This window comes from Ambystoma mexicanum, chromosome 9 (assembly GCF_040938575.1).
Source record: "Ambystoma mexicanum isolate Mex_15411 chromosome 9, UKY_AmexF1_1, whole genome shotgun sequence".
Classification (NCBI taxonomy): domain Eukaryota; kingdom Metazoa; phylum Chordata; class Amphibia; order Caudata; family Ambystomatidae; genus Ambystoma; species Ambystoma mexicanum.
The window spans coordinates 244,597,797-244,624,403 of NC_090931.1; positions in this window are offsets into that span (position 1 = coordinate 244,597,797).

The window sequence follows — 26,607 nt, forward strand, 5'->3', positions numbered from 1 at the left end:
TGCAGACCTTGGGATATTGGATGGGTGCCCTACTCCGTAGCCCTGTGACATGCGCTCATTTGCCATTATAATTCTAAGAGGCAGTATGAGTATTTTTACTGTGAAAAATTAACCCCATTTATTGTGAAAAAGGTAATGGAGTCTCAAAGAGACACACAGCATAAAGCTCTTGGGTGGGGTGTAGACTGTGTCAAACATCTGACTTGTTTCATGCCATGCCTACAATCTCAGGAATGCATGTGTGTCAACTCGGAATGACATAGGTGTAAGTGTGTGGAAGGTGGGTGACGGGGCTGAAAAGACGAGATTCTGTGCAGGACTGCTGCTTTTGGAACGGTCTTCTAAAATGTTCTGCAGAGAAATTCTGACAATCCCAGGCAAAGGATCGATTCTTTCAATGTACTCTGAAAATCTGTTTTTTATTCACCACAAGAGCAGAACGTGGGTTCACATTACATGTCAATAGAAACTTCAAATTCATGTTGGTATTGAACAAAACAACTATTAATGACACATTCTCTACTTCTTAAACTTTAGTCAAATCATAAATAATGCTTTAGAGTTCAAAAGGTAAAATCAAAAATGTTAACATCCTGACAAAGGAAGGCTTTCTCAGAAAGATAACTTACCATCAGATGGCCATAAAGGAAAGTATATCATTTTACATTTAAAAAATAATGTTTCTGAATGTTCGGTATATGTCACAAAAAGACATGGTCACATGCTAAAACATTTCACACAAAAGAGGGCCAGAATGTCACTCAAGAGGATAGCTGAGGGGCAACGTTGCCTTGGTAACAACACACGATGAAGGAGCAACACAGGTTCGATTCCCTGGTCTGGCTTAGAAACCTCTGGGTATGAAGTGCGTTATAAAGAACCTATTATTATTATGAATACATACATACAACTTGCCCACCTATCAGGATCACTACAGTTCCCCGTTTGCCACATGCCCTATTTGAGACAACGGCAGCTGGCATGTCGCTCATCTGTGCTGACACAAAGATTTTAGAGGTTGATAACGAGGAACCCAAGTCTACCAACTTTGGTTTGCTAGGGGTGTGTGCTGCTACAACCTCCACAGCCCAAGAGCAACCCACTGACCAATTGCTGCTTTGACTCTGCTCCCTCATGGACTCCACAAGTGCAATTCATCACACATGAGGAGGCGCTCCAAAATGGCTGCCCAGCCTGTTATGGGCTTTGTCTGCAGGGGGGATGTACAGCAGAGAAAGAAAACTAGACATGCTTGAGTTCTCAATGCACGACCAAGCCTAATTATAGAACAATTGCTGATCACGTCCAATGACATTATCTGGGGATCCATAGGGCGGGAGCTGGGTGGTGGGACTATGAGGTGGGTTCCGGCGGTGTCCCCTGGAGAGTAAGCAGAGAGTAGGGAGGGTGGCCAAGGAGACGAGGAGTGAAAGAAAACCCTTTAGCAGCTCCCATTGCGCAAACCTCTAAGACTAGTGGTAGAAATTAAAAGGATCCTTTCACGAAGATTACACAGAACTGCAACAGATAGAAACCTCTTGGACCATGTAGCAATTTCATGTCCCCTTTTCTAATCCTGACACACAGAGCTCATGTGGGTTACAGCTTTGTTTGTCAATACGGTTCCCCTGTATCTTTTCAAGGAAATCTTAGCTTTGTTTGCTGGAGACCCTCGCCATCAATACCTTACACATTTAAAACAAAAACCAACCCACAGTTTCCTGATCTTATCCCTGAGCCTCCTACAGTCTATGCTGTGATGGTTAGTCCTGGCCCTAAATCTCTCCTGGATCCCATTGTTACACATAAGAGAGTACTGCTAGACTACACTCCTCCAAGGTCCTGGAGACCTCTTGTTCCTGTTATTGTGGTGCTGTAGATGCAGCTTCTCCAAGATCTTGGTTTAATCCATTTAGGAATCTTCATGGCTCAATCATATCCCATTCATTGGTCCCTTTATTTATACAGTGTACTGCTAAAGGCCTGCATACATTCATCACCCTCTTGCCAATGGGCTTGGGAAGAGGAGGATGAATATATGCATGCATTTAGCAGTACACTGGAGGCAATGCTCAATTTGATAGCCAATCATTAGATCCCGGTAACAAAACCACCATCTTAAAGGTCTAAGAAGCACTGCACACCAGTAAGGTCCATCGCCTGAAAGGAGTTGTGGTCCTCTTGAACTTCTCTACTTGTGTCGAGTGAACTGGCTTGAGGATAATCTGAACCACACGAATTGTGGCTTGTTTCAGTTACAGCAAATTGTTCAAACTGTTCCGCAGATAAATACTGAAACTTTCGAGGTCACCGTGGGTAACAAATTAGGAGTCAAATTAGGAGTCTAGGTGTCAATATCGATTTGCGGAGTATTAATCAGCATGAGTCCTAGATGAATGACCACGGAGTCAATGCGTACAAAACCAAACACAGGGTCCTCAGTGCCAACTTCCACTCTCCCTTTAGATCCCATTGGCCCTCAATCATGGGTCCTCCTCAAGGAGGAGGTTCATTAAATGAAAGTCATGTCTGACAGCTTTGACTGACTCAACTCACGGGGGACCTCTCTGGAGCGCTCCTCCCCTTATTCCTGGAGTATGCAACGCTCAGAGGGGGCTGAAAACCGGCCTAACACAGTCTACCAAAAAACTGCCTCTTGACTGTTACCGGATGCCCGACCAGGACCCTCCCATTCCTAGCGCTTTGAGGGAAACTGTGAAATGAGAGCACAATACACAAAGACGCATCGCTAGACGTTCCTACAAGTGCCTTTATCTCTCTGTTGATGTGGCCTCTGGAATTCAGTGCAATGTTCTTATTTCTTATTTCTTATTTTGACATTATTACGTCACTTTTACTATATTGATGATTTGACTCAGCACCTCGCGCCGATCTATATAGGTCTATGGTCTTGGATCCTTTTAGTAAACTGTATTAGATGACATAAGGATGCTTGTTATAAACACCAACATATATATATATATATATATATATATATATATATATATATATATATATATATATATATATATATATATATATATATATTACATGGCCACAGTAGGGCCATGTAGTTATGGTTAAATTGGTGTTTCCAAAGGAAGAGCACTTTTTGGGCGGCTTATAACTTAGCTCCCCCTGAATGAATCCTCACCAAACTTTGGAAAAAACGTATATGGCCCACTCTGGATTGTTTTGCAAAGTTTGGTGAGGATTCGTCCAGGGAGGGAAAAGTTATAGGGGGTCCCAAAATTTATTTTTTTCCCATAGACTGAATGGGAAAAAATGTTTGCTCGCGCCTACAGCCCAAACCGCTGGACGGATTTTCACCAAATTTGGACCAGGAGCAGCGGCTTGGTCCCGAAAGCGTGCTTTTTCAAATTTGGTGAAAATCCGTCCAGTAGTTTTTTTTTAAATTACCAAAAAGTAGGTAAAAAAAAATTAGTGATATCTGTGTTCGGTCCTGATTGGCCGAGTGGCTTATGTCATGTCCGCGGACATATGGCATGTTCGCTGATTGGACGGTGTTAAGCGTGAAGCGCGTCAGATTTTCAGTAGCGCCAGCCATCTTGGATTCGCAGACAGGGCGGTGAAAGTTTGTTCGAAATCTGTATTTAGTAGAGTGTGTTGTTGTGTGGGAGTGCTTGGGGAGGATGGGAGGGTTTGAGATAGGTTAAATGTTGTGCTTTTTTATGTGGTGGATGTTCTTTTTGTGTCCGATTTGTCTGCGGACGTCGCGGATGTTCTGAAATGTTCTAAATAAACTGAATGGGTGGTGTTCTGAGGACTCAAAATGTGTCAGTTTTGTTTGCAAGTAAGCTGAAACTGTTCCAAGAACACTCGCAGTGTCCTGAAATGTTCGCAAATAAACAAAATGGGGGTGTTCTGAGGACGCTGTCCGTATTGTTCGTTGTCAAGTTGAAAGTGCTCTAAGAACTCTTGCAGTGTCCTGAAATGTTCGTAGGGGGTGTCCTGAAGACATTGTCCGTATTGTTCTGTGGCAAGGTGAATGTGTTCTAAGAACTCTCGCGGTGTCCTGAAATGTTCGCAGATAAACAAAATGGGGGGGTGTTCTAAGAACTCACGTGGTGTCCTCAAATGTTCGTAGGGGGTGTCCTGAAGACGCTGTCCGTATTGTTCTGTGGCAAGCTTAATGTGTTCTAAGAACTCTCGCGGTGTCCTGAAATGTTTGCAGATAAACAAATGGGGGTGTGTTCTAAGAACTCACGCGGTGTCCTCAAATGTTCGTAGGGGGTGTCCTGAAGACGCTGTCCGTATTGTTCTGTGGCAAGATTAATGTGTTCTAAGAACTCTTGCGGCGATCCTGAAATGTTCGCAGATAAACAAAATGGGGGGTGTTCTAAGAACTCACGTGGTGTCCTCAAATGTTCGTAGGGGGTGTCCTGAAGACGCTGTCCGTATTGTTCTGTGGCAAGCTGAATTTGTTCTAAGAACTCTCGCGGTGTCCTGAAATGTTTGCAGATAAACAAAATGGGGGTGTGTTCTAAGAACTCACGCGGTGTCCTCAAATGTTCGTAGGGGGTGTCCTGAAGACGCTGTCCATATTGTTCTGTGGCAAGCTGAATGTGTTCTAAGAACTCTCGCGGTGTCCTGAAATGTTTGCAAATGAAGAAAATGGGGGTGTGTTCTAAGAACTCTCGCGGTGTCCTGAAATGTTCGCAAATAAACAAAATGGGGGTATTCTGAGGACGCTGTCCGTATTGTTTGTTGTCAAGTTGAAAGTGTTCTAAGAACTCTCGCGGTGTCCTGAAATGTTCGTAGGGGGTGTCCTGAAGACGCGGTCCGTATTGTTCTCTGGTAAGTTGAAAGTGTTCAAAGAACTCTCGCGGTGTCCTGAAATGTTCGCAAATAAACAAAATGGGGGTGTTCTGAGGACGCTGTCCGTATTGTTCGTTGTCAAGTTGAAAGTGTTCTAAGAACTTTTGCGCTGTCCTGAAATGTTCGCAGGGGGTGTCCTGAAGAGGCTGTCCGTATTGTTCTGTGGCAAGCTGAATGTGTTCTAAGAACTCTCGCGGTGTCCTGAAATGTTCGCAAATGAACAAAATGGGGGTGTGTTCTCAGAACTCACGCGGTGTCCTGAAATGTTCGTAGGGGGTGTCCTGAAGACGCTGTCCGTATTGTTCTGTGGCAAGCTGTATGTGTTCTAAGAACTCTCGCGGTGTCCTGAAATGTTCGCAAATAAACAAAATGGGGGTGTTCTGAGGACGCTGTCCATATTGTTCGTTGTCAAGTTGAAAGTGTTCTAAGAACTCTCGCGGTGTCCTGAAATGTTCATAGGGGGTGTCCTGAAGACGCTGTCCGTATTGTTCTGTGGCAAGCTGAATGTGTTCTAAGAACTCTCGCAGTGTCCTGAAATGTTCGCAGATAAACAAAATGGGGGTGTGTTCTAAGAACTCACGCAGTGTCATGAAATGTTCGTAGGGGGTGTCCTGAAGACGGTGTCCGTATTGGTCTTTGGCAAGCTGAATGTGTTGTAAGAACTCTCGCGGTGTCCTGAAATGTTCGCAAATAAACAAAATGGGGGTGTTCTGAGGACGCTGTCCGTATTGTTCATTGTCAAGTTGAGAGTGTTCTAAGAACTCTCATGGTGTCCTGAAATGTTCGTAGGGGGTGTCCTGAAGACGCTGTCCGTATTGTTCTCTGGCAAGTTGGAAGTGCTCTAAGAACTCTCGCGGTGTCCTGAAATGTTCGCAAATAAACAAAATGGGGGTGTTCTGAGGACGCTGTCCGTATTGTTCGTTGTCAAGTTGAAAGTGTTCTAAGAACTCTCGCGGTGTCCTGAAATGTTTGTAGGGGGTGTCCTGAAGACGCTGTCCGTATTGTTCTGTGGCAAGCTGAATGTGTTCTAAGAATTCTCGCGGTGTCCTGAATTGTTCGCAAATAAACAAAATGGGGGTGTGTTCTAAGAACTCACGCTGTGTCCTCAAATGTTCATAGAGGGTGTCCTGAAGACGCTGTCCATATTGTTCTGTGGCAAGCTGTATGTGTTCTAAGAACTCTTGCGGTGTCCTGAAATGTTTGCAAATAAACAAAATGGGGGTGTTCTTAGGACGCTGTCCGTATTGTTCGTTGTCAAGTTGAAAGTGTTCTAAGAACTCTCGCAGTGTCCTGAAATGTTCGAAGGGGTGTCCTGAAGACGCTGTCCGTATTGTTCTCTGGCAAGTTGAAAGTGTTCTAAGAACTCTCGCGGTGTCCTGAAATGTTCGCAAATAAACAAAATGGGGGTGTGTTCTAAGAACTCATGCGGTGTCCTCAAATGTTCGTAGGGAGTGTCCTGAAGACGCTGTCCGTATTGTTCTGTGGCAAGCTGAATGTGTTCTAAGAACTCTCGCGGTGTCCTGAAATGTTCGCAAATAAACAAAATGGGGGTGTGTTCTAAGAACTCACGCAGTGTCCTCAAATGTTCGTAAGGGGTGTACTGAAGACGCTGTCTGTATTGTTCTGTGGCAAGCTGAATGTGTTCTAAGAAGTCTCACGGTGTCCTGAAATGTTAGCAAATAAACAAAATGGGGGTGTTCTGAGGACGCTGTCCGTATTGTTCATTGTCAAGTTGAAAGTGTTCTAAGAACTTAAGAACTCTCGCGGTGTCCTGAAATGTTCGTAGGGGGTTTCCTGAAGACGCTGTCCGTATTGTTCTCTGGCAAGTTGAAAGTGTTCTAAGAACTCTCGCGGCGTCCTGAAATGTTCGCAAATAAACAAAATGGGGGTGTTCTGAGGACGCTGTCCGTATTGTTCGTTGTTAAGTTGAAAGTGTTCTAGGAACTCTCGCGGTGTCCTGAAATGTTCATAAGGGGTGTCCTGAAGACGTTGTCCGTATTGTTCTGTGGCAAGCTGAATGTGTTCTAAGAACTCTCGCGGTGTCCTTAAATGTTCGCAAATGAACAAAATGGTGGTGTGTTCTAAGAACTCATGCGGTGTCCTGAAATGTTCGTAGGGGGTGTCCTGAAGACATTTTCCGTATTGTTCTGTGGCAAGCTGAATGTGTTCTAAGAACTCTCGCGGTGTCCTGAAATGTTCGCAAATAAACAAAATGGGGGTATGTTCTAAGAACTCACGCGGTGTCCTGAAATGTTCGCAAATATACAAAATTGGGGCGTTCTGAGGACGCTGTCCGTATTGTTCGTTGACAAATTTAAAGTGTTCTAAGAACTCTCGCGGTGTTCTGAAATGTTCGTAAGGGGTGTCCTGAAGACGCTGTCCGTATTGTTCGCTGGTAAATTGAAAGTGTTCTAAGAACACTTGTAATGTCCGGCGACTTTAAAAGTTTCCATAGGCCATAGTTGAAATGTTTGAGTGTATGGGTGTGATATGCTGCAGTGGTTGTGGCCAAGGCATAGAGGGTTGGGTTCATGACCATTTGGTCATACACCCAACACTCTATGCCCTTGCCACAACCACCACAGAATATCATAGTTATAGTTGCTTATAACTTTGGGTCCAAAACAAATTTATAAGGAACAAAGTTATAAGATATTATGGGTGTGATATGCTGTAATGGTTGTGGCTATGGCATAGAGTGTATAATATACTTACTGTTTGGTTTAGTAAGTGGAGTACATGTATTACTTGTTGATTTCTGTGATAAAAGAAAATAGCATGTTAGTATTAGTATTTTGTAATGACTTATTACATTGTATAATCAACATTTTTGTTTTTTGGACCCTCATATTTAGTAGATTACAAACCAGAGTACTGTGCAATTTGCTCAGTTTCTGTGTTCGTTGCTAAAATCTTTGGATCTGTGGGAGAAAAAAAAATCCATGTTGGATTAACAAAAAAAAAACGTTTTCTGTTATGCCACAGTTCTTTTGTTAGTTTGTCTTCAGTGTTCACTTGTTGCTTCTGGCTAATGCTTTATACATTGGGTTGTTGCATTTTTTTGGAGCAGTAACATATTATTTATTTGTTTGGATATTATAAAATTTTGGAGCAGTTAGATACCAGTAGGTGTATTCCAATTGTGCATGTATTGATATATTTCAGTGGTATTGATTTATTTGTTTGGATATTTTTAAATTTTGGGACAGTTATCTGATTAGTTGTTGTAGAATCTTTGGGCAGTTATATAGCTTTTGGAATATTCTAACAGTTTATATTTTTTTTCTACAAGTTTAGTTAAAGGATAGTTCCGGGACTTTTTTTTTATTGTCCCTACGGTTCGGCCGTGTGTTTTCAAGCATAACTCGGTAGATCGTAGAAAACTTTCCTATGGACCTTACCCGACTTTTCGTCCATTATCGCATCCGCCATTTTCTGATAATCCTATCATTTCCCCCCATCGCCCTGGCTCACCTGCTTTTGCGGCACTAAATCAAATCCCCCGCCCCTGAGCCTGACATCAGCAGACGCGTACCGTCCATTTCCCAACGCCAAAGCACGTTTCGTGTCAACAATCGCTGCGCTTCAGCTAATGAAGTGTCGCCATGGAAATGGCAGGACGCCTCTTTCCTCAATAAGTATAAACACACCGTTTCACAACACACAGCAGCAGATTTTCGATTCCATTACTCTCTCTGTTTTACTTTGAGTATTCTGTGACTCATTTCTGTGCTCTGGTCAGCTACCTTCGCCGCTTCTAGGCCTTGTGAACACCTGTACCATCTCTGTAAATTATTTTACTTTCTTTACCACACAATGGCTACAATAATGCCGTATATGTACGAGCCCGAGTACACCGAGGAAGAACTACTGGAAAGGCAAGCACGCGAAAACGATGGGGATTCGGACGGCAGTTGGGAGGACCAGTCAACGGATGAAGAGCCTGGACCATGTCGCATGGACGGCGTCTCCACCTGGTGCACGTGCAATCGGTGCGAGCTAATGCCAACTGAGGAGGAGAACTGCTGCTGCCGTGAAAATTCCGGGTGCTTGGCCTACATTTCGGAAGGCGAGCCAAGTCCGCAATGCATCACCGAGCTGCCAGAGTTCAGGGAAGCCTGCCTCTCACGGACCGTGTTGAGGATGATGATGGTGCTTATGCACGAACTTCGCGGCACTGTTCGTCCGCGTAATCCGAGTAACGAGTAAGTATACTCTGGTTGTGATGTCAGTGATGCCACTACTATTTCATGGTCGTCTCCCACATATAAAATTACATCTACATATCATTCGAATGCATGTAAATTGGTTCCATATTGTGCATTTTCTAGATAGAATTTTTTTCAAAGCAGAATGACATTTTTTACCTGAATCGACAGTGATAAGAAAGTTTTGTCATTTTAATACAGTTTGCATCTTTCTTTTTCACAGGTGGTACAGGCTGGTGGCCTATCGTTGCTTCACTTGGTGGCTTCACGGGAGGCTCGGACACCGCGTTCGGAGAGTAATACCTGCCTGTGCGGTACTTGCCATTAGACAACATTTGCCCAGCGACAGTGGACAATACCGCGGATTTTCCCTGGATGTGCTGCAACCGGAACTTTACAATGTGTAATGTTTATTATTTATGTTCAATTGAAATTAAGATCTAAAATAAAACCCAACATATATTTTAACAATGGATGTTTTGATTTTTTTAAATGAATCTAGTGTGTCTCCATTGAATAGTCTTCCTGTGCCTTGTCTTGTCACACCACATGTCTCCGGCCAGCATCCTCCCTCACGCTGGCCGCCCACCTTCAATCCACATAACCGTTGAACCCATATGCAGCAGACATACATATGTTATTTTGCGGGTTGGCATCAAGCCTAGGCATCCAAGGTCTCCAGGGTGAACTGCACCCGTCCTATCAAAGGCAGTTCGCACCGGGGTACTTGTGCTGGCAAGTGGAGCTGTCAGGGAGCGATAAAGGCCAAGAGGTGCCAAAGACCATGTACACTTCAAAGTGGTCTATAGAGCATGGGTTGTTGTTCCCATGTCTACCTCCAGACCCCGTGTCTCCTGCCAAGCATCCCCCCTCACGCTGGACGGCCCCCTGCAAACCGCATAATGCCACGACATATACACGTCATTCATTCACAAACACACCCCTGTTTCGAATTCTTTATAACCCACTTCATATTTCGAATGAGAACTTCTTTGCGCTTTGCTAGTCAACCCGTGAAGGTGCTGGTTATCTGCTCTTCGTCTCTGTGAACTTCCGTGACCACTTCGAGGAAACTCGTCAGTTTGCAACCTGTGAACTGCTCCCTGTTCTACGACAAGAAACTACTCTGATCCCGGAATCTAACTGTTTGTTCGTCAAGGTAAGGCCATGTACCATAATCATTTTGCGTCCAATTTCTTTTCGTTCAAGACAGTACATGCAAGGAACTAGTCACATGTTCTGAGTTTAGTCAAATTATTTTTCTATTTTTTTAAAGTTATTCAAATACTTATCCGCCTGTGAATAACGTGTATAGTTCCAAGAACCAAAACGAACCTTGCATTGAACCTTTTATGTGTCATTTAATTTTTTAACACATTGGTATTCATAGAGAATTGTTGATCTTTACTTTTCAAAACTTTCCACAATGCCTGCCTGTTCCATTGGCGGTTGCCCTTCGAAGACCCATAATAAATCTGAAGGTACTATAATGCATGTTTTCCCTAAGACAATAGATCAGATAAGAGAATGGGTCCGATATTGCGGATATCCACCGTCTGAGCTTGAAAGTAGAGTCCTAGAAGTCTTTGCGGACAAGAGGGGTGATCGATACCGCATCTGCAGCAGGCACTTTAGCTCAGACATGTACTCCACATCATTGCTAATAAAGAAGAACACACCGCGAGCGAGGCGAAAATTGCTCTCAACCGCTATTCCCACTCTATTCGTCCACATCCCTCCATTGGTGAGTCAAGTTTACGTATTTATCTCTCGGCCTTGCGGTAGTGTATAGCATTAGCTAACAATAATTTCCCCATTTATGTATCCACTCAATATGAAGGCGGAAGATTCTCCATCCGTGTCGTTATTGCAGTCATCAGCCACTTCAAGCGCCTATCGGGTAATCTTACTTGGCTATTCTGCCACTGACTTGTTTTAGGCATGTAAATCAATAGTTTTAATTTATCGTGTAATTATTTTACCTAATGGTACACCCTTATACTCGTCCTCTAGTCTTTGTTTTCAGTTATAATTATTGTTATCCAAAATAATGCAAGTACTGTCTTTCAGGGAGATGCTGAGGGGTCCAACGTATTGACGACAACCGTTGATGTCACTCAGATGCTCGAGGTACGTTTCCGGACAGTTCCATCGATGGAGATCATCAGATCTTGCATTCTTGTAGCATGATTGTTACACACAATGTTTCTTTCGTTTTTAGCCATTGATATGTCCTTCTGTCGTCGCCCTCCTATGTGTCTTCTTTTTTCAATATTGTGTTCATTACTAATGAAAGTCCTATGTTTCAGGGAGTCGATGGAGCATTATTCCAAGAAGAAGGGGGAGCATGCAGTTACGGGTCGGCGCAACAGCTTGCAGAAGTGTGCACCGCAGTTACATCGTCCCTTGATGTTCTTATGCATTTCGAGGTATGGATACTGACAGTTCGATCAAGCGAGATCATATGACGTGATTACATCCGCTATACTTCCTTCTTTATTAACGCAAGTACTATGTTTCAGGGAGATGACGGAGCTTCTTCTACAAGAACATCACCCCTAGTAGTTGATGCACATCTCTGGGTGGTGACACTTCCAACGATCGAGCAAATCGAATCATATTTACATATCCATTATTTATTTTAGACAACTGATCATTTGTGCAGGTCTATTTAGATGAGCCGTTGACACCTGCACAAAGTTTATGTTCTTTTTAACAAAATAGAAAACCATACTAATGCAATTACTGTGTTTCAGGGAGTTACTGAAGCATCATCTTCAATAATATCATCAATGGAAGTCTATGAGGAGCCCGAGGTATGGATCTTGACAGTTCCATCTATTTAGATCAACAATACGTGAATAATTGTCGTTTGAATGTTCTACACAAAGCGTTCATTCGTGTTTTGCAATTGAGATGTACGTGGGTATTGGTCCCCAAGTACATTTTGTGTTTTCAATATTATTATACATACTAATGAAAGTTCTATGTTTCAGGGAGTCGATGGAGCGTCAGTGCGTGATGGATGTGCTTATCATGAAAATATAGTCGTTGCAGCGCAAGAGGAAGTGGAGACATGCACACACGAGTCGGAGCAACAGCGTCCTGATGTTGAAGTTCGAGGCAAGAAAGTTTCAAAGAAAAGAAAGCAAAAGAAGGTTAGTGTCCTGGTCACTATATTATGTTGTTTTTCACTGTTAATAGTTCACTACTGTAAGTTGTGTTTAAACTGAACATCCCTTTTCCAATCTGTCCTCTAGTTGCGTGTGGGTGTACGAACTAGATCTACACAGACAGTGAAGCGAACGAGAGATGTTGCTTGTCAAACCTTTTGGCAGGGACTTGAGACTGGAGATGCATCGTGCCAATGGGAAGAATATGAAGTGATTGACAATGGAGCTATACCACATCCAGCCATCGATAGTGAATGTCCTCCTGGTAGTTCGGATGCAGTCGGAGATCAATTCACAGAATCCACACCCGCAAAAACTAAGACCGCGAGAAAGTTGAAGAAATTGTTTTATTCACCCATCGCCGGAGAAGGAACAGATGTTGCAATGGAAGAGAATGAAGTGGACGACAATGAAACACCATCAATATCACTGAACATAGCGGAAGACGATATCAGAGATTCTACCTTTCATGTGAGTGACATGTCCTCAACGTTACAGGCCGAACCAGCTGGGATGCAGAGTGACAGTATAAGGAAAGAGGCCAAATTCATTGTATTCGATAGTTGTTTGATTGATATTATTATTCGGATGAAATGTGGGCATTCGGTTGGTGGGGAAGTATGTGGGGAGCTATTGATTAATGTGACTCATGCAATTCGAGGCACTAACCTTAAAATACATGCCACGTGTACAAAATATCATCCTTTCTCATGGTCTGCACAACCCATGCTGGGGCAACTGCCAGCAGGCAATCTACTTTGTGCAGCGGCTGCACTTTTTAGTGGTTCAAGTTTTAAAAAGTTAGAGTCTTTCTTTCAGTTTGTGGGAATCCATTTCATTGCGAAAACTCAGTTCTACAAATACCAAACCGATTATCTATTTCCAGCCATTAGCGAAGCTTGGAGAATGGAAAAAATGTCTATTGATAGTACATTCGCGGGCAAACGGTTCAGGCTAGCCGGTGATGGACAGTGCGACAGCCCAGGATTTTCAGCCGAGTACTGCACCTACCTCTTTCAGGACATGGAAAGTAAGAAAATTGTGAGTTCGGTGGTCGTGAAGGTGTCACAAAGCACATCCTCAGTGGCCATGGAGAAAGTTGGCTTTGTAGCATCATTGCAAGAACTACAATCGCGGGGAATGGTGATCGACTTGATAGCCACGGACAGACACGTTTCAATTGCCAAGACAATGAGAGAAGAGTACAAAAATATAAATCACCAATTTGACGTTTGGCATCTTGCAAAAACAATCAATAAAAAAATGTCGGCTGCAGGTAAAAAAAAAGATATGCAAGGTATTTCACAGTGGTCCAAGTCAATCAGCAACCATCTTTGGTGGAGCTCAAAAACATGTGGAGGGTCGTTGGAAATTCTACTGGAAAAATGGTGGTCAGTAATGCTACACTGTATCAACGTTCACCACTGGACCACAAACCAACATTTCCACAATTGTGAACATGGCCATTTGTCCACAGAGGAGGCACGGAAGAAGAAGTGGTTGATTCCTTCATCACCCACTCACAAAGCCATTGAAAAGATTGTATTTGATAAAACTATAACAAGAGATTTGAGGGGACTCACAGAATTCTGGCACACAGGAGATTTGGAGGTGTTCCACAATATGTGCCTAAAGTACAGGCCAAAACGATTGCATTTTGGCATGGAGGGCATGATAAATCGGACTCTTCTAGCGGTCTTGGCACATAACCATAATGTTGGCCGTCAACAAAGTAGGACGACTGGAACTTTAGGGACGCTTCGCTACAATAAGCCCTTCACTAAAAGAAGTAAACAATGGGTGATCAAACCAGTGTTTGAGGATATGCAATATGAGTTTATTGAGAGACTTATTGTTGATGTCCTAGATAGGCACATACATGGAGTTGTGAACGAACCTGTGCAGGGGACAACTGCATTGCCACCCAACATTGCCTCTGTTCCATGTCCACCTAAAGCAGAGCTCATTGAGAAATACACATCACGGTTTAAATGATTGTAATTTGATTGTCTGTTCTCTCGAGTCTCCTCATGTCGCAGGCCCATTGAATATGTGTAGCTATGTATTGTGTAAATAAAAGTGATTGCTCAGTGTACATGCAATGTGTCTCTCCACCCTTGCCCCTCCCTTCGCCGTGCAGTTGTGCGAACCACCCGGGTGTCACCTGTGACTTTGCTCTGGAGTCTCCTCATGTCGCAGGCCCATTGAATATGTGTAGCTATGTATTGTGTAAATAAAAGTGATTGCTCAGTGTACATGCAATGTGTCTATCCAACCTTGTTCATTTGCGCATTAAATTAAACCAAACAGTAATATAAATCATTTTTCAAAAAATATAGAATGTCTCCGTATTTATGGTTCTCTGGGGCTGCAAATGCACGCAGACAAAATGCAAAGATGGAGTGTAAATTTCAAGTCCTGTGAGATGGCCTTACACTGAATGTAGCCAACTAGGAATGTGTGCTCGTTCAAAGTGAAGGTCAGCTGCTTTGATTTTTTGCTCGAGTGCCGGAATGGCCCACGACTCAGTATAAGGTTCTATTGTTATTTGACCTTGACAGGCCGGGACCATCCCGAAAGACTTCTTTTTGGGGGTGTGGTGCAATAACGTAAGAAACGATAATGAATAAAATTTCAGAACCGATAGCCATTTAATGTTCGTTCATTAGAAGAAATAACGTCGGCATAGAAGGAGTGGTATTTCGGGGCTGCCCTACGCACAGACACAATGGAAAATGCAAATATAATGTAAGTAACTCTTTAGATGAGTTTATACCGCAATTTAATTACTATACAGTAGCTTTAAAGACGGGTTAAGTTGTACTTGTTCGTTCTATGTGGCATATTGTTTTGTACCGCGCACTATCTTGAGGAGAACCATCTCCTTTTACGGAAGCACCTCAAAACCTTCCTCTTTGCTTCTGCTTTCTCTCTCCCTCTCCCCTGCTACAACTGGTCCACTGTCTGCGACCTCGGTCCTGGGCCCTTCCACTCTCCACCTGCACTGCCTCCCTGTCAACCCCTGCACTGGGGGACTGTCTCAGTATCCTACAGCCCCCCCTTGACGTATAATACCCAGTTGCACTGTCCTAGCTATGAAATAATTTCCCGACCTAATATATAAAATGAATAATTTTAATAAAGATCTGATGGTGAGACTAATTTATTTTTTATGTTTTTCAAACAGGTACATCATTCATTATTGTATGTGTCACGAGTACCAGACACCGGCGGATGGCTTTTTTAACCGCCAGTTGCTTCTCCGCGTGAACAACGTTTCCACCCTGACCATTTTATGGGACGATCGCCAAGTACAAGTATGCCCTTACGCGGTACTAACGGCTAGATGCAACATACAGACCGTTGTGGTGGCCTAGTGCCTCACTGTTGGAACAGCCATGCGATTATCAGTGCGACCGAAGAGCTTATTTTATCGTAAACCAACACCCTATGTACTGCACACGAACATCGCTTGCCTCAAGACGAACTATTTTGGATCGAGAGCAAAGAAAAATGCAAATCGCTGAATATTCTCTAAACATTTGATGTCCAATAAATGTACTTTGCCAAATGTACAATCTTGCCGTTTGCTTTTAAACCACAGTTTCATATTCCGAATTGTGGCGCTGTATTGTGAGATGATCTAAGACCCTGTGTACAGCAAAGGAACATCGCGTGCCTCAAAATGAACTTTTTGGAACGTGAGCAAATAAAAATGAAAATCGCTGAATATTCTCAAAACATTTGATGTCAAATGTACTTTACCAAATTTACAATCTTGCGGTTTGATTTAAAAGTACAGTTTCATATTCCGAATTGTGGCGCGCTGTGTTGTGAGCTAATCTGTGTTGATTTCCGGGTTCTGTGTGGAGTCGCGTAGAAGACGCCTGGGCGCGTTTGCCTATACGCAGCACAGTCACGTCACAGATAGAGGCGGGGAATATGAATGTTTTGATAAAGTCTGTTTCAGGGGCGGGGGATTTGATTTAGTGCTGCAAAAGCAGGTGAGCCAGGGCGATGGGGGGAAATGATAGGATTATCAGAAAATGGCGGCTGATTTCGAGTGCGATAATGGACGAAAAGTCGGGTAAGGTCCATAGGAAAGTTTTCTACGATCTACCGAGTTATGCTTAAAAACACATGGCCGAACCGTAGGGACAATAAAAAAAAAGTCCCGGAACTATCCTTTAAGGTTTAAGAACAATTTATTTATCAAATTTTGGTTTTAAGAACATTAAATAAGCGTTTGTAAGACTTGCTGGTAATCTCTGCTTGAGAGTAATGGTACTATCATTACATTCAAACCATCCACATTTCTTTTTTATATATGCAGTGTAGTGACCTGCATTGGTTGTGGCTCCTGCGTGGTAGATTATACCTATTGTTGTGAAGGTTTTCTTGCCAAGTGATATTTGACAATGTGTGAATCCAGTCAGCTTGCAGTTGTTTTTGGTACCATCTGCATTGTAACGTAGAAACATTAGTATTACGTATTTACTATGTGTTTGTATTACTAATGCGGAGCGATTATCTGAATTGCAGGTAGAACATAATCTACCATGGTTTGCATTTTGTACAAGTTGCTGAAATGGAATGGATTCTCAATTAGGTATTGATATATATACGAAGCGTTCATTGGGGATTTCTTCTTGTGTCACATTGTTGCAGAGAGTGCATGTATGTTTCCACATGTATGAAATCTGGAAGATTTCATTTATAGGTATGTTTTTGTTTTGTAGTACTTGTAGTAAGTACATTAGAAATTCTTGTGGATCTTCCTGTGAGTTTATAGTGAATTTAACCATTCCAGCACATTAGTCCAATTCTTGTCTTATTCCATAAACACTTTATGTGTTATCAGGATTGTTTGCTGCATTTCTGTGAAGTACTAACATTTGCAAACACAATTGGTCTGTACTGTGTAAGTAAATGTTGTCAATAATTAGTGGTAATTTAAATAGAATATTCATTGCTACATTTGCGTAGCAACTTACACCAACTATATTTGAGAGTTTAAATGGATCAGGTAGTTCTGTATCTGACTGTTTTTTTTGGAGTTTGTCTTCCTTCTTTGAAGAAGTACCTAGTTTATTTTCCCTAATTGATTCATTTTTGCTTGTGGTATTTGATGAAGTATTAGTTTCTTTTATTCTCTTTGGAGGATTTGCATTGACATCTTGTTGCATTTCTGTTTGATTTATTTTTCTTTTATAATGTTTTACTTTTTGTGGAACAGAATATGTGTTTAGATGGGGGGTGTATAGTGAGCGAAGTCTATTGTATTCTAAAATGGAAGGAATATCAGCGTTTACTTTACTTGCATCAAAGTTGATTAGAAATAGACCGTCAAGCGTACGTAAGCGTGATAGTGCTACGTAGCTCATGCCTTCTTTAAAGACTGTGTTACCAATATCTATCATTGCTTTGTCTAGGGTAAGACCTTGTGATTTATGAATTGTGACTGTGTATGCAAGAGTTAGAGAAAATTGTTCTCTGCGTACATACATGTCTTTGAAGAGAAGGAATCGAGCTGTTGAGCGTCCTATCCTTTTTTTGTTGTGCCAGGAGAGAGTTTCTCAGATACTCTTTTTGTTGAGAGATCAACAGATAGCTATGGCTGTGTGTTTCTGAAAACAGATTGTTTGGATTTTGGGAGATTCATGGATACATTGGATGAAGGTGCATGCAGAAAGCTGTGGAGTAGCAGTAGATCTTGGATTTCCACATGTGGAAGTACACCGGCATGGAGTACGTGGAATAAAGTGGTTGGACTTGTTACCTCTTTGTGCTACTTTGGAGACAGAGCAACATCCAGACATAATTGTAATTCATTGTGGAGGGAATAGTTTAGGACATGTGTCTGGAATTTCTTTGCAATTTTCTATGAAGGAAGGACTTGGGAAGGTCATGGACATGTTTCCTAATTCTCAAATAATATTTTACGGATTGCACAGAGACAAATGTGGCTTCGCCCTTCTTCATTTGGTCCACGAATGGAAAAAGCAAGGCGCAATGTTAATAAGGCTTTTTGTGCCTTTCTAAGAGATTTTGGCATGTCTTATTTTCATAATGAAAATATTATGTTTCGTAGTACGTACATTTTTCACAGAGATGGAGTCCATCTTGCTTATGCTGGCAATCAGATTTTTTTGACAAATTTACAAAATGCATTACGACCTTTTTTAGATTTACAGCATCTATTTTGAAGTAGGTGTTAAGTATTTATAATGTTTGACATACAAACACCTCCCAAAGGCTCTTTTAAGAGTCACCGCTTCCTACCAGAGAAAATTGCAATAGTTATGATAGGGTACCAACCCAATTTTTTTGATGTCCGCGAACTGTCCGCGGACTTCTCAAAAATACAAAGGGCCCTGCTTCATTTATTTTCACTTCTATTTTTTAACTGTGAAAGGCGGCTCTGAAAAGAGCCTTATTTTTTTTTGATTTTTGTAATTTCATATTTTTTTTTGGTTTTTCAGACACGACACAGTAGGAGAGGAGGGAAAAGGAGGGTAAAGGGGGGACACCAACCACGGGGATAAGAAAGGGCGAGCTGAGAGAGGAAGATGTAGAGTGGGTTTTATTTGGGTAGTGAGCAGGTCTTCTCGTGCTCTGAGACGATAGTCTCAAAAGCACTCTGAAGTCGCTCCCCCCTGCAGAGTACTGTGTCACAGTACATACATACAACTGTGACCCTCGAAAGGTAAGGGTCATCAGAATTCTGTATGGCCTGTGAGGCAGCTTGAGGAAGACGCTGTGCCACAGAGGTGGTCCTTGAGGTGACAGGATCAGAAACGGAGGATGAAGTAGAGGAAATCAACCTTCTACGTTCTTCGCAAGGTACAACCTTGTGAATAGCCCCAGAGTGAAATGACCTCAGGTGTCGCTTCATGGTCGTGGTCCCAAAGCTGAACGAACCATGCTTCCCACGACTGAGTATCATTTTGCACTCATTGCAGATAACACAGTTCACACGAGCCTTAGGACCATTCCCATAAATGGAAAATAATCGCCACACCCAAGAATCATATCTAGTGAGGGTAGTAGGGATTTCCTCTACCTCATTCTCGTCATCCTCTTCTTCCTCCTCTGCATCCTCACTCCTGTTCACCTCTTCAGGCCCTTGGGAAGGTGGTGGTGGTGGAGAGGGTGGGGGTGGTGCTGAAGCAGGTGCAGCACCAGGTGGCAGTTCAGCAGCCAGGGATGCCATCTCGATGGTGAAATCAGCAAGTTGCAGGAGAAATAGCTGTGTTCTGAAGAATAGCCAGAAACACAATGAGAATAAGCTCTAGGGCGTGGTCTTTTATAGGGGTGCTTGTATGCGGTTCGCGGACATGCACGTTGTCCGCGGACAGATCGAACACAAAAAAGGGTTCAAAACGTTTCAAAAGATATGTAGAAACTCACGATTACTATGTGGGACTTGTGCCATGATGAGTTTTTATGGAAAAATATTGTGGATTACTCGAAAATGTACTTTTAATTTGTTCGGGGACACGAACAGTGTCCGCATTCAGAACACGCGATTAGCGTTAGTGCGGTCACATGATCCCTTCGCGAACATGTCCGCGAAGGAAGCTCCTGTCCGCAGGACACCAAATGCACGGACATTGGTTTGCGCATGCGCATTGATGTTCTACGGACAGTGTCCGGGTCCTGAATTAATTAAAAGTGCGTCACACATCAAACAAACATTTCTGGACATCGCGTGAGTTCTAGAACAGTTTAAACTTGCTAGCGAACACTACGGACAGATATAGTGTTCTTTAGGACACTTCCATTTTCGTTTGATTACGAACTTTTCAGGACATCATTTGTGTTCTTAGAACAGTTTTACTTGCTAGCGAACATTACGGACAGGTATAGTGTTCTTTAGGACGCCTCCATTTTCGTTTAATTACGAACATTTCAGGACACCAATTGGGTTCTTAGAACAGTTTCAACTTGCTAGCGAACTGTACGGACAGGTATAGTGTTCTTTAGGACACCTCCATTTTCGTTTAATTACGAACATTTCAGGACACCAATTGGGTTCTTAGAACAGTTTCAACTTGCTACCGAACAGTACGACAGGTATAGTGTTCTTCAGGACACCTCCATTTTCGTTTATTTACAAACATTTCAGAACACCCGCGCTGTCCGCGGACTTCTACATTGTTTTAAAAAAAATAAAAAGTGGGATCTAATTACAACACAATATAAAAATTTAACTTTATTTCACATATATTAATAATTTATGACAGAGAAGGTGAGGCAGAAACAGAAACAAAAACAGGAGAATTAGGGGTTTCAACATGATTGGTATCAAGTGAACAAGGGATGGAAGTCTCATCAAAACATTTTGGATTATGGAGAGGGTTTGGGGATAAGTGACTGGGATATGGTGAGGGGGGACAAGGACATGTGGGAGAATGGTACAAGGTTTTTGTTTTAAAATGATCCTCAACAAAAGTTTTCAAATTATTAAAATTACTCAATAATAAATCCATTTTTTCTTTTAAGCTGTCAAGTGTGTTTTCCATAACAGTTTCTTCAGAGATATTTTCTATTTTGGTACATTTGTGATGTCATCTTTGATGTCCTGAGTGTTAGGCTTAGCAGTGCACGGTGGTGGCGCGAGTTATGGTTGCTTAGCTTACCATAACTGGCGAATTTCAAGGGTTTTTCGGTTTTACTTGGAACCATAACGTCCCTTTATATATATATATATGCACGCATCCCAGTCAAAAAGCGTATGGTCAATATATAGGCCATTCATTACCTGGAACCCTGAAATTCCTGCCCGTTTGCAGCGGGACTGTCCTCTTTTAGTGATGATGTGCCTGCAATCCCACAATGATAGGCAGGCGCAACACACTGTTTTCTTTTTTACTTTAAGAAGTAGGATGCCCACTTTCAAGATGCAGTCCAGGGTCAGTGCAAGGTTCATGGTCCAATTAATTAAATAGTGTGCTATGCAGGCTCCACCAAAACAACAACCGCATGAAGACCCACATCTACATTTCCTTCCAAGTCCAACTAACGGTACACATGTTTTTCACTAAAAACAAGGCCCTTACTCCACTTTGATGCTTGTATCACATTCACCTTTTCCTTCATAAATATAGTGGCCATTTTATGATATGTTATGTTTCCTCATGACACGTTACGTTCTATTGTATTATGCTATGCTGTGTTATGTTCATGTAATATTGGTATGTTCTGTTATGGCATGTTATATCATGAAATACTATGTTATGTTCTATTATGTTGTGGCATTCTTAGCATTCCTAGCTGTCTGATGTTGTGGTGTCATGCTATGTTATGCGTTGCACTATGCTATTCTATGGTCTACTAGATGATGGCATGGCATATTATATTATGCTACACCATGTTATGCTACATTGTGTTATGCAATGCTGCATCATGTTTTGTTACTCTGAGTTTTGCTGTGGTATGCTATGTTCTGCCAAGTTATGCTGTGCCATGTTATGTTTTGTTATGCTATGCTATGCCATGCACCGCAATGCACTGCTATGCTGTGCTTTGCGGTGCTAGACCAAGGCATGCTATTGTATGTTATGATGTGCTCTGCTATGTTAGGTTAGGTTATGCCATGGGATGTCCTGTTATGTTGTATTAGGCCATGTCATGTAATGTTATGTTGTGTTTCTATGCCGCCACTTTAACAGGGCACGTATGCTATTGCTATGTAGCAGTGTCTGGCAGCTACTCACTGTGCCATTCCAGAGTGCAGATGGCAATAGTGTTGATGCACGATTGCAATGGTGCTGGTGTCAGGTGTGTCCTAGGATGGGGGGATATCAGGACAGGTATGATGCTAGGTCTGGAAAAGATCTGGGGCTATGCTAATGTCGGGACTCGGGGCTAGCTCGTTGTTTGGTTGTAGTCCCTAAGCTTCTATCTGGGGCTACAACTGAAAAGACCCGGTGCTATAGCCCTCTCACCCCCAGCCCCTCAGCAATGCCTCTGGATCAGGCTATGGTGGTGATCGGTGGCAGGGGTGTTGCTAGGTCTGGAAAAGATCTGGGGCTACACTAACGTCGGGACTTGTGGGACTCGGGGCTAGCTAGCCTTTTGGTTGTAGCGCCTGAGCTTCTATCTGGGGCTACAACCAAAAGACCTGGCGCAATAGCTCCCTCAACCCCCCCCCCCCCAGTAAAGCCTCTGGATCAGGCTACGGCGGTGCCCGGCGGAAGCACGCGTTCAAGAAGGCAGTACTAGACGAGCCCCACTCGCTCAGATGCAACGATCGACCGCTCCCGTTTTCCGCGACCAGAACCCTAACTATCGATCATAAGCCTCTCCCAGGTTTGTTAATTTCAGCCCGTCAAGGCGCCCCCTCCGTGCAGACATTAAAGATAAGCTAGTCATTCGCTGCAATTACGCAGACACCATCATTTGGTATTCAACACATGCGGGTGACATGAATCTGCCAGTGTGAAGGGAGCTTAGCAATAATTAATGTATGCTAATGCCTGTTTGCTTAATACTTAATGGCTTCTTATCATTTCAATACATAAAAACCCTGCAATAGGCGCACCTCAGAAAGAGACAGAATATCCTTCTTGTCAGGCACCTGAATGTGCTTTTGAAATATGTATCCCTTTGTGCTGAACAAGGTGACATGGGTTTTTTTCAGGATATTTTAATTCAGAAACACATCGAGCGGATCCATTGATATGGAAAAGTAGAGCCAAGAAGCCCAATGGCAGGTTGAAATGAACTTAAGAACTACAGCTGGGCCTCCTGGAAGATGGCTCTGCCCTCTAAACTTGCTTAATTGTATACACATCTCAATGGATTTTGCGGTCAGTGTTGTACTCACATCAGCCTTCATTCCACTCGTCCAATGCTCCGAACTTCTCAATCCTGGAATGAGGTTAACCACATCACACTGAGCAGCTTCAACCCCAGGACGCGAGATGAGTGACCACGGACCACGCCGGAAGCCGTGTGACCTGGCCTGAACTGCGACAGCTCTGGACACATGCATTGCTCATGTGACAGCATAGGCTATACTCATTGCATCAGGTGGATAGGTCCGAACTGGTCAGTTGAAAGAAACCAAGACTGCAACTCCCAGAATGCATTGGTTTGCTAAAAAAAAAAAGCATGATGTCCCAGTCACCTAGGTAATTTATGAAAAATGCTTCCTTATCAAAAAGTGGAAGTGTGTTGAAAATATCTCGACATCAAAACATGGAGATTGGCCCATGCTGTCTGGCCGTTCCTGAGTACATTTTCCCTTCCCTTCTGCCTGGGCGGCTTGTCAGCCCGATCTGTACATGCATTTGTTTGACAGTTGGTGCACAGGCAGAGTCTGGCTGAAACATGCCGGATCCCATGATAGATGTTCCACTCTGTTCATCCTTCACTGACTCGTAAAATGCTGCCTTCAGTTTTTCTGTACAGCAAACACATCCGCTGTCTGTATCTGATCTGCCAGCGTGATATGCTTCCGGATCAAACGTCACCTGTGAGCAGGATCCAGCCATCCTCCAAGCATTGAAAGATCACAGGAGCGGGAGATTGACGAGCCAGGACCGAAGGGGCTACCAGGCTCGGGAAGACTAGGCAGCCCTGGCAGCGATCTGGGCATTTTATTCCTCACATCCAGAGTTAATGTGATTACAAACCGCCTATGGTGAATGAGACATTATCAGCGGATCGTGTCTAATTCATACAATGCCATGTTCCCTAATGCCTGCTTCGGTGCTGCTATCAAGTGCCCATGGGGGCCAACGGGTAGGAAAATGTCACTCCGTTCCAGCTTCCCTTGTGCATGTTATAGCTCCGTGAAGGCCTATCGTGTGAGAAACGAAGCGCTTCTTGTCACTCCTATGGTTCTTTGGGTTTACCCCCAAACATCGAAAACAAAGACCAAATGCACAATTAGTGTGCATTCGGACTGGTATAATACATCGAATCGCATAATACTGAATAAGGGGAGCAGGGGTTGCAGGGGTGTCCTCCGCTCTGCTAGTTCGGTATTATGGGCTGCAGGGGTGTCACCCGCATACATTAGATGCCCAGCGATGGACAAACAACTGAAACACAAAAAGCTCAAATTGCAAAATGCGAACATGTGGGCTAGGCAATTTTGTAATTCGAGCTTTTTGTATTCTTTTTTTAACTTATATCTATTCTATGTCCTTAGCTCGGCATTTTTTATTTCGCCGAGTTTGGCTGAAAAAACTCAGCGCATTTTTTTATTTTTTATTTGGGGCCACCCACCTCTCAAGCTCCCCCTTTTCTACTCTCTAGTCCATATGCCCCACAACCTCTTCCCATTATATATCTCTTACTCACCCACCCCATATTTTTCAATGTATTTTTTTCAGCCAAACATTTTCGGCAAAAACCTCTGTGAAATAAAGCCTGGTGGTGTAAGAACGTTGTACCGCTCCTATATTTCATGTGTAGGGGTGTGCTTACTTATTCTGCAGAAGTAATGAATGCAGGGTTTTGAGCTTCTGCCACAGTGTCCTTTGAGCAAACACATAATCAAGCAAGATCTAACGCCCAAACATCCATACAGTATAAAATGGCGCAATGAATGGACTCAGCAGGGAGGGAGGCAGTGTCATTCAAACTGGAGGAAATCACACAGACTAAATCTTTAGTAAGTATCTGGCCACGTTGTATCCTTTTAACATTACTAAGCAGAATCAACAAATCAGTATATACATGCGACCCTATGAGTACCAACTGTATGATCATAACAGGTACATTTCATAAGTCATATCCACACAAATATATTTACAGTGGTTCTGACGTTGTGACAGGCAGTCCAGGTGAAACCACCAACTTCACCATCTTTTTTCTTTGTACAGCGGTGACGTCCCCGCTATTCTGTCTCGGACCTTCACACCACACCCTATGTTGGGGGCTGATCGCAGAAGGCACCCTTCTTTTGATCAGCACTTTTCGCCTCATGGCCCCACCCCCCCTGGCCAAAGCCATCCCAGTGAGAGGCAGACTGTGCCCTCATCACTGCACGTAACTGGCCTCAGGGTCGCCCGGGAGGGGCAAATCACTGACCACATGGTCCAACCCCGCCTGCCACAGGACCTTCGACCAACCGGTCAGGGGTACTCACCCTGCTTGGGCTGTGCATATCACAATCAAAATGCTTTAAAAAATCAAGTCCATTCCTTGTACCTCCTCTGATACATTATAACTCAGTGATGAAAATATGACTGCAAATGTGTCCTTCCAAATGTTTTTCCTTAATTCCAGTGGTATGTGCCACGTGAGCATACCTGAAGGGTTGTTGATGGGGGCCGCCTGTGCCCTCACATCTCCCGGATGTGCTTGTTGCCACAATACCTGCAAGCCCTAGTGTATCTGCTGCCTGGCTTGGGATGCTTGCAAGTGATCCCATGCCCTGAGCTACCCCCCAATTGTTATATATGGTTGTGCCCAGTGGCCCAGTTGCATTCCCCTGTCCCGAGCCCGGTGGTCCCGAACTGGCATGCCCTACCAGTGAGCTCCACATTGCTCCCTTTCTAGTCCAACACTGCCCGGCCCTGGTGACCATTGCCCAGACGAGGACCTGCTGTTTCCTGCACCCATGGGCCCTTGTCCCCTCTGCCAATCCATGTTCCTTTCAATCTCTACTTGATTTGCATCATGGTGTCTGCCCCGTGTGCCCAAGTCTGCCCTTGTTGCCCGCCTGCATAACTCTGGCCTACAGCCGGTAAGTACTCCTGATCACTGTTGACTGTGCTAGCGTGTGTAGCCCGGTTGTGCCGGCACTTGCTGCCCCCCACCCCCTTTGGGCCTCTCCTGTCATTCTTTAAGCCCCCCCCCCCATCCCCACCTTGCTTCATACTGTCACCCCCTGCCATTGCCTCATCCCCTGCAGGAACCCTTGTGTCTGATCTCCCCCACATTGGGTCACTTTCTGCCCCTGCTGATGGATGTGCTGTGCTAGAGATCCCCTCCTCTTCTCTGGTTGCATTTGCTCCCTTTCTCTTCTTTGCTGGTGGAAATGCGACCCTTGGGGCTCAGTTCTTGCTTCTGGGTGTGCCTTCAACCCTTTCTACTTCAACTGCCCTGTTTAGCTGTATTTCCATGTCTGCTGCCACTCCCCCCATCCAGTTGTGCCATTACTGAGTCGATCCCTTTCTCCTGCAACAGAACAAATAGTGCTGCAACTTTCGTCGGGTCCATTCTGTCCTTGCTGTACACCCCTGTCCCCTTTAAACCTTGAGTTTCTAATGCCGCCCCTTGGTTTATACCCCACGGGCAGCCTGCTCCTTTATGCCTTTGTCTTCTGTTATAAAAGCCTTGAATGGGACCTGTAACATGCACAGCTTTTCTAATTGCTCCAGCCCCTCAAATTGCTTCACTTTATTTCGTTCACTGTATATGTGCAC